Source organism: Chelonoidis abingdonii, chromosome 1 (genome assembly GCF_003597395.2).
Source record: "Chelonoidis abingdonii isolate Lonesome George chromosome 1, CheloAbing_2.0, whole genome shotgun sequence".
NCBI lineage: Eukaryota > Metazoa > Chordata > Testudines > Testudinidae > Chelonoidis > Chelonoidis abingdonii.
The window spans coordinates 114,740,992-114,750,134 of record NC_133769.1 but is presented as its reverse complement, the minus strand read 5'-3'; the positions used below and the strand labels follow the sequence as shown (position 1 = coordinate 114,750,134).

Genomic DNA, 9,143 nt, shown 5'->3' with positions numbered 1-9,143 from the left:
TGTCCACACCTGATGAGCAGCGCTGCATCACCAGCGCTGGATTCGCTACACCCGTAGCAGACCAGGAGTACAGCCAGCGCTGCAGCCAGGGAGTTGCAGCGCTGGCTGAGCTTTGTAAGTGTGGACACCGAGTAAGCTGCAGCGCTGTAACCCCCTCACCAGCGCTGCAACTTGCAAGTGTAGCCAAGCCCTAAAACTTCTTCTTAAAATGGAAGGTGCAAAGAAAGGAAAGGAACCTTCAAAGAGAGCACAGTGAAAGGCGAGAGGTTGGCTTGGTGCGCCGTTAAGGATCAGTGCCTAGCCACAACATAGAACCGACTAGAAAGTGACAGTGTAGACCAGTGGTAGGTAACCTGTGGCCCACCAGGGCACAGGAGACATTCTGCTGATGTTGACCATCCACAGCCACTGGGACCTGCGGGGGCGTGCCTGCAGATGGTCAACATCAGCAAAATGTCTCACAGCCCACAATCAGATTGTCCTGATGGGCCACAGGTAGCCCATCACTGGTGTAGATTCCCCTGGACCAGGAGTAATCACTTCTCCTGTCGGAAGAGATAAACAGGGATAATTTTATAAGTGTGGCCACATCCATTCCTAATCAACACCAGCTCACTTTGGAAGACTACTGAACAGTGAGATTGCAACAAGTTTCAGCTGCGACTGACCTGAGCAGGATTCAGATCAATGGCACAGAAGCCTGATTTCACATCCAGTTAGCAATCCCATGCATCATCCAGACCCATTTTTATATGTTGCCGTAAAAGTTAATGCATGGGGTAATAAATGGCCTAGAGTCGATAAAAGGATTTAATTCAATTGATGGGCGTTCCTGACAAACCATGAAATTGCAGCTCCAAGCCACTTTTTGAGCAGCAGCCACATATTAACTCAAAAGGTTTGCAGGTTTATTATTGGAGTGTTAATAGTAGCTCTATTATAGCTACATTCAAATTCTCTGTGAAAGTACAAGTAAAATCCCTATTTTATGTTTTAATTATTGAATTTAGGCTCCATAATATGCATCTCAATGTTTACTGGATTAGTCTGTGCCAAACTATGTTAAATTCTGAAAACTGGGCTTCTGCACTAGAGACAATGGGCACAGCTTTATCAAGTTTGACCACATAGTGTTTAAACTACCTCTGTATGACCCTTAAGCATCCCCCTGCCCACACTTCTCTCTCTGAAACCCTCCAGTAGAGAACCTTCCCCCACAATCAACACCTCCTGAAACTTCATTATCTTTTGCATGCCCTACAGCACACAGTAAGCCAACACTTCAACTCAGTGGTTGCAAAACACAGGCAAAATACAGTGCCAACACACTGCAAATATTATTAGTCTTGGAACAGGATAGGAGGAAAGGGAGCAGAAGATAAAGGAGAGGGGCAGGACAGGAAGATTAACAATGAGGGAAGAGCTCACCAGGGGACTATTAAATTGCAGAACCCTATAGATAAGCCAAAAGGGCAGGGCCAAGTGTCAGCATTCATCCAAAAAGAAAAGCCTTCAACATGTTGTGGTCTTGATGCACAGTGATATTACATTAAGGCAAGCACCCTGAAAGTCAGCAGCATACACTGATCCAGGTTTATCATATGGATCACAAGGCACAGAGTCTAAATCAGGGGTACGCAACCTATGGCACACGTGCCGAAGGCGGCACGCAAACTGATTTTTCAGTGGCACTCACACTGCCCGGGTCCTGGCCACCAGTCTGGGGGGCTCCACGTTTTAAATTTAATTTTAAATGAAGCTTCTTCAACATTTTAAAAACCTTATTTACTTTACATACAATAGTTTATTATACATTATAGACTTAGATAAAGGGACCTTCTAAAAATGTTAAAATGAATTACTGGCACGCGAAACCTTAAATTAGAGTGAATAAATGAAGACTTGGCACACTACTTCTGAAAGGTTGCCGACTCCTGGTCTAAATCCTAAAGAAAGGTTCTTGAAGAGAAGAATTCACATTCAACTCTAAAATAGGTTTGAGTGACCTAGAAGAACGGTGAAAGACTCTTCTGAGGTGGGACCTGAACAATTTCCTTGTTTTTGTTTTAAACCAGATGATTCAGCACTGTTGAGCTGCCTACCTCCTGAATGCATCTGAGGGGGAATTAAAACAACTAATTATACAGTAGACCCTCAGTTGTTACAACCCCCTCCTGGGAATAAAGGTTGTTCATAAACTACCACAATATTTTGTTCAGAGTTGTTTTTTCAAAAGTTTACAACTAGGGCTGTTGATCAATCACAGTTAACTCACGCGATTAACTCAAAAAAATAAATCACCATTAATCGCAGTTTTAATTGTACTGTTTAACAATAGAAGACCAATTGAAATTTATTAAATATTTTGGATTTTTCCTACATTTTCATATATATTGTATTCTGTTATATTTGAAATCAAAGTGTATATTTATTACAAATATTTGCACTGTAAAAATGATATACAAAAGGAATAGTGTTTTTCAATTCACTTCATACAAGTTCTGCAGTGCAATTTTTGTCATGGAAGTGCAATTTACAAATTTAGATTTTTTTGTTACATAACTGAACTCAAAAAATAAGACAACCTGAAACTTCAGAGCCTACAAGGCCACTCAGTCCAACTTCTTAAGACAATCATTAAGAAACAAGTTTGTTTACATTTACAGGAGATAATGCTGCCCTCTTCTTATTTACAGTGTCACCAGAAAGTGAGAATAGGCATTTGCATGGCTTTTTTGCAGCTGGCACTGCAAGGTATTTACATGGCCATATATGCCCTTCATGCTTCAAGCCACCATTCCACGAGGACATGCTTACCATGCTGATGACGCTCAATAAAGAAAAAAAATTGTAGTTAACTAAATTTGTGACTGAACTCCTTAGGGAGAACTGCTACGTTACCTGCTCTATGCATTCGCATATATTTCACTTCATAGCGTGCTTGGATGATACCAACCATGGTTGCTTTCAGTTTAAGAACACTTTCAGCTGAGATTACACAAAACCAAAGACGGTACCAATGTGGAGACTGCTTAAAGACGCTACAGCACTTTGACGCAAGAATTAAGAATCTGAAGTGCTGTTCAAATCTGAGAGGGTGAGTCGTGACAGATCGTCAGAAGTCTTAAGAGAGCAACACTCTGATGCGAACTTACGAAGCCCGAACACCAAAAAGGAATCAACCTTCTGCGTGGCATCTGACTCAGATAATTGAAAATGGAAATGCATTGGTCTACACTGCTTGGATTTTAACGAGCAGAATCTGTATCAGCATGGATGTACCCGCCCTGGAATGATGGTTATAGCATGAAGGACGCATATGACTGCTTTGCATTGGCCTGTAAATATTTTGGTGACACTGCTAAACAGTGCCCCATGTGATGCCTGTTCTCTATTCAGGGTGACATTGTAAAAGAAGCAGGCAGCATTATGTCCTTCTCAAAGTAAACAATTGTGCAGCCAATCACTCAGACAAAACAAGGTAGGACTTGAGTGGACTTGCAGACTCTAAACTTGCACTTGTTATTCGTGAAAATGCACGATTTTTAGAAATAATCTACATTTAAGTTCAACTTTCATGATAAAAGAGATTGCCTACGTACCTGTAGTTGGTGATTAAAAACATACTAGTCCTTGTTTTTTTACAGAGCAAAACTTGTAATAAAGAAGAATAGAAAGTGAGTACTGTACACTTTGTATCTGTGTGTAATTGAAATCATATAGTTGCAATACGAGAACATCCAACAATATTTAATAAATGTATTCTATTAACAGTGTGATTAATCGCTTGACAGCTATTACAACTGAACAGACTTAATACAGCTCTTCAAACTTTACTAGCAGAAGATAAATGCTGCTTTTAAACTATTTAATTTAAATGAAACAAGCACAGGAAACAGATTCCGTTACTTGTCAAATCTTTTCTAAAGAACTCCCCCCCCTTTTTTTTTTAAAGTAGTTTACATTTGCAAATACTTGCAACAGTAATGTTGTTTTTGTTGTTGTTTTGGTCTCAGCTGCCTGGTTGCATACTTCCAGTTCCAAATGAGGTGCATGTGACTGGTCAATTCATAACTGTGTTCATAACTCTGAGGTTCTACTGTACTTAGGGAAACAAAAAAATAGCCAACAGAACATTTATTCAGCACTTATCAAGCTATATTGACTGAACCCATAATGGGCAAGAATCTGACCCTCTGAACTTCATATGATAGTGGAGCTCCTGGAGAGAAAATATTGAAGCCCCAAAAGAGATCACACTTTTGCTGTCCAAAGAAAATGGACGGGAAAAACCAGAGAAAGCCAAAGATATCTGCAATTTTATAGAATTGGCCAAGAATATAGGACCTGCTTTTCTTCAAACAAGAAACTATCCTGGTGTTGTGTGTATGCCAGAAGGTCTACACTGAAGTGTCTTAACCTAAGAAATCAAGGCCCTCTGTCCCTACATAAGTATTTCCACTCAAAGGCGAGCGTTTAAATTGTTTCAGTGCAACACATCACCATTAACAAGTCCAGCTGACAGATGGATATAAGTGCTATGGGAATACACCCTTAAGACTGCGTACCTAGGGCCGTGGCAACCACTAGGTGAAGTAGTTGCTGTGTAGGATGCTAGTGGTTGAGGGCGCCTAAAAGCACCTCTTCAGGCGAGGAGGTGAGTGGAGGTGATTGAGACGGGGCCACAGGGAGGGCGCCGCAGTAAATGGGGGGAGGGAGGCCACAGGGAGGCCGCCCCCACCCAGATCACCTTACTTCTACTCTCTGCTGAGCACATAGCCCCGCTCTAATCTTCCATCAGCACTGCAAGCCTCGGAGGGGAGGAGATTAGAGCATGCTGGCCTATGCTAGCGGAGGAGGTGGAGCAGAGCTGAGCTGAGCAGGCTCCCTGGGGTGTTAACTGCCATATGGGGCTCCTGGCGAGTTAGCTGCGAGGAGGGAGGTAGCTGCTGCAGGGGGGGGCTCCTCTGTTTGGAGGGCTGGGGGTGCGTCGTAGCTGCCATGGGAGATGGCGGGGGGGGGCGGGTTAGCTGGGTGGGGGGAGTGGCGCAAAGTGGAAGTTTCGCCTAGGGCGCGAAACTGCCTTGCACCAGCCCTTGGCATACCAGAGACAAGTCACCACAAGATAAAGGGAAACTGTCTAGAGAAAGCTTTGCTCTTCACTACTCCTTTCCAAGCACAGTTTTTGCAAGTACATGAACAGGGCCGTAAAAGCATGTAATTATTTCAACTGACTTTTACAAATAGATTCAATAAAAGTTCTTTGTTTAAAGATCTGCCAACGACATGTGAACAGACTACATATGGCAGCACATCTTTACTTTCTTCCCTGGGAGTCTAATGTCATCTTCATTGCAGGTCTGTACAAAAACGCAAGGATCTAAAATTAAAGCACAATGGACGTGTTCTTGGTTTTCAGATAAATTCTGCCATCTGTATAGACTCAGACTAGACTCATAGTCTGAGTCTAAACAGATGGCAGAATTTATTTGAAAACCAAGAACACGTCCATTGTCCTTTAATTTTAGATCCTTGCGTTTTTGTAGAATCTAAAGCATTTCTAATGTACTCATTGTTACTGAAATAATTTAGAAGTGATTCTGCCTTTCAGTCTGTTTTTCCTTTTCTTATTACGGATACATACATTAAGGCCCCAGTTAAGCAAGGTACTTTAGCACATGAGTAACTTTACATGAGCCAGGAGGCCCACTGTCTTCAGTGGAGTTATACATGCACTTAAGAAATACAACTCCTATTTTTGGGCCCAGTTCAGCAAGGTATTTAAGTTTTCACCATCATCTGTACTTAAAACTTCAGCCTGAAAGCCACCAGATTGTAACATCAAAACTGGATGCTGAGGAAGTGCTAGAGAAGATTAAGACTTTAGGTGGGGATAAACACAGGAAGAAGTGAATATGGAAAAAACAAACAAAGGGTATGTGTCTTTACTATTCAGTATTGAAAAGGAAACTTGATCTAAAGCAGAGATGGGCAAACTACAGCCCAGGGGCCACATCCGGCCCTCCAGATGTTTTAATTGGGCCCTTGACCTCCTGCCAGGAAGTGGGGTCTGGGGCTTGCCCTGCTCTGGTGCTCTAGCCAGGGAGCGGGAGCGGGGTCTTGCTCCACTCTGCACAGCTCCCAGAAGCAGCAGCATGACCTCTCTCTGGCTCATATGCGTAGGGGCTGCCAGGGGCTCTGCACACTGCCCCCACCCCAAGAGCTGCCCCCTGCAGCTCCCATTGGCCGGGAACAGCAGCCAATGGAAGCTGTGGGGGCAATGCTGGCAGACAGGGCAGCGTGCAGAGATGCCTGGCTGTGCCTCGACGTAGGAGCCAGAGAGGGACATGATGCTTGGGAGCTGCTTGAGGTAAGCACCACCTGGAGATGCCATACTGACTTCCTCCTGCGCCCCAACCCTCTGCCCCAGGCCTGATCCCCCTCCATACCCCTCTGTCCCAGCCTGGGGCACCCTCCTGCACCCCCAACCCCTCATCCCCAGCCTCACCCCAGAGTCCACACCCCCAGCCAGAGCCCTCCCAAACTCCCTCTTCCCCCAATTCTGTGAGCATTCATGGCCTACCATATAATTTCCACACCCAGATGTGGCCCTCGGGCCAAAAAGTTTGGCCAAGGCAGAATGGTATAGTTATGGAGGGTTTGGCTTTTTGCTTTTTTTTTTAAATGAGTTTCATAAAGCATTATAATTCCTTAAGCATATAGCAATAACAGAATACTCTCACAGATTAACCTTCAAAGGCTTGTGCTTTTTCTCCTCTAAGGAAATTGCCTCTTGCAGCTTACATAAAGCAGACATTGGCAAAGGATGACAAAACAAAAGGAGAGATCAAGTAGGCAAATAATTGGCTCAAGTGATTAGGAGGAGGAAAAAAATATTACTTTAAGTGACATTTTGGGTCAAAATAATAAAGTTTTTCAAAGGATAAGGTGAAAGCGAGTATTCCTACTATTTGTAAATACTGCTGCTTTTGTCAGAACATGTGTGGTAAATGTGCTCTGAAAATGACTTTCCAGAAGATTTTGTTTTGTACAATTATTTTGTTTTAACCAAGCTCTTATAAGGAGATTGTATCAATCTACATAATTTGCATTATATTTTTGTACACTAACAGCATCACAGCTTTCTCACCAATATCCATTATAGTCTGATAATATTTTTCATTGCCTCTTCTTGCATATTTTGCTTACTCAGAGATGAACATTAACAACCTCTCCTCTAAATTGGCTGGCAGAAGCTGCCTATGCAGTAGCTTAGGTATTGGGAAAAGTTTTCAACTAGCAATAATCACACCTCAGATTAATTTCATTGGTTATGATACTGCCACTGCACAAAGTTACACTGAGGCCATGGCTACACTTACAGCTTTACAGCGCTGGGAGTTACAGCTGTGTTCGTACAGCTGTGTAGGGAAAGTACTGCAGTGTGGCCACACTAACAGCTACTAGCGCTGCAGTGTGGCCACATTTGCAGCACTTGCAGCGCTGTTGGGAGTGGTGCATTGTAGGCAGCTATCCCACAGAGCACCTCGTCCCATTTTGGCGCCGTGGGTTGTGGGAAGGGGACGGAAGGGTGCGGGTCATTCTGCTTCCTGTCCCAACGCCCCGTGGTGCATCACTTCACGTCTCAGCAGTCACTGTTTTTCTGTCCATGTTTGGCGCCATTGTGAGTCTCCGAACGGTTTCTGTGCAGCACGATTTCTGTGGGAAATTGAGCCCGAGCTGTTGAGGACTTTGCTGACGAGTGTCGCTAGCACGTCACGTTTGGCATTTGAGCTATTCCTTTAGCTCCAAAGTGACAGTGAGGAGTCCGACGATGATATCGATTCGCCTGACGCGTATGACTCTAAATTGCTTGTGGCATTCATGGAAATGCTCAGCACCGTGGAACACCGCTTTTGGGCTCGGGAAACAAGCACTGAGTGGTGGGATCACATCGTCTTGGAAGTCTGGGATGACGAGCAGTGGCTGCAGAACTTTTGGATGAGAAAAGCCCCTTTCATGGGACTGTGGAGGAGCTCGCTCCCACCATGCGGCACAAGGACACGAGATTGAGAGCTGCCCTGCCGGTGGAGAAGTGGATGGCTATTGCAGTCTGGAAGCTGGCAACTCCAGACAGCTACCGATCAGTCGCGAACCAGCTTGGAGTGGGAAAGTCGACCGTCGGAATCGTGTTGATGCAGCAGGGCCATTAAATCGCTATGCTAAGAAGAAACCGGACTCTGGGGAACAGTGCAGACATTCTGGATGGCTTGCACAAATGGATTTCCCTAACGTGGAGGCACGATAGATGGGATGCATATTTTTATTCTGGCACCACCCACCTAGCATCCCGAGTACATTAATCGGAAGGGGTAATTTCTCTATTGGTTCTCCAAGGTGCTTGTGGATCACCGTATACAGGAAGGCTTGACAGGAGCAAGACCGGTTCAACTACAAGCTGAGCCGGTGCAGAATGACTGTGCAGTGTGCTTTTGGCTGTTTACAGGCGCTGGAGATTCTGTACGGGAAGCTAAGACTTGGGGGAAAGCAGCATCCTGTAGTTATATCCACGTGCTGTAACCCTCCATAAAATAATTTGTGAGGAAAGGGTGAAAATTCAGTCAGGAACACCTCGAGGTTCAACGCCTGGAGGCTGATTTGCACAAGCCAGAGCGCAGGGTACTAGAAGAGGCCCCAGCACAGGGCTACAAGAATTAGGGATGCCTTGAAGGAGGAATTGGGCTGAAAACCAACGTAAGTCAGAGCCTTGCAAAACGGGAGTGAAATGCAAGTGTTACAATGTTAGTAGGAAATCTGTTTTTCCTAACACTGATTGCAGTGCCTGTTCTTCTTTCCTGGGCTAAGATATCGTTGACTTTCTGCCAATAAACAAAGACTGTTTTCAAAGCCAAGAATTCCATATTACTGAAAAGAAAATAACTTTATGAGACAGACACACAACATTTGGGAACTCTAAAAGGGCAGGAGGGTGGGTGAGGAACTGTACTCGTCACAAGTTTTGAAATATGTCCTGTCTGGAGTGCTGTGCAATGACTGCTGCACTTCAGGATGCCTCTACTTGCATGGTGATGGAGGTTGATGCCAAGGGTACAAGGTCGTAGTTCTCAAGGCTGGTTGGGAAC

At 44.3% G+C, this 9,143-nt stretch overlaps 1 protein-coding gene and 1 pseudogene across 4 annotated transcripts in view; both read right to left on the bottom strand.

Annotated features, from left to right (window-relative positions):
* DENND5B (DENN domain containing 5B) overlaps positions 1 to 9,143 on the bottom strand; it is a 206,012-nt gene that overhangs the window by 74,006 nt on the left and 122,863 nt on the right. The window lies entirely within an intron of this gene.
* Positions 7,235 to 7,357, bottom strand: LOC116815623 (U4 spliceosomal RNA; annotated as a pseudogene).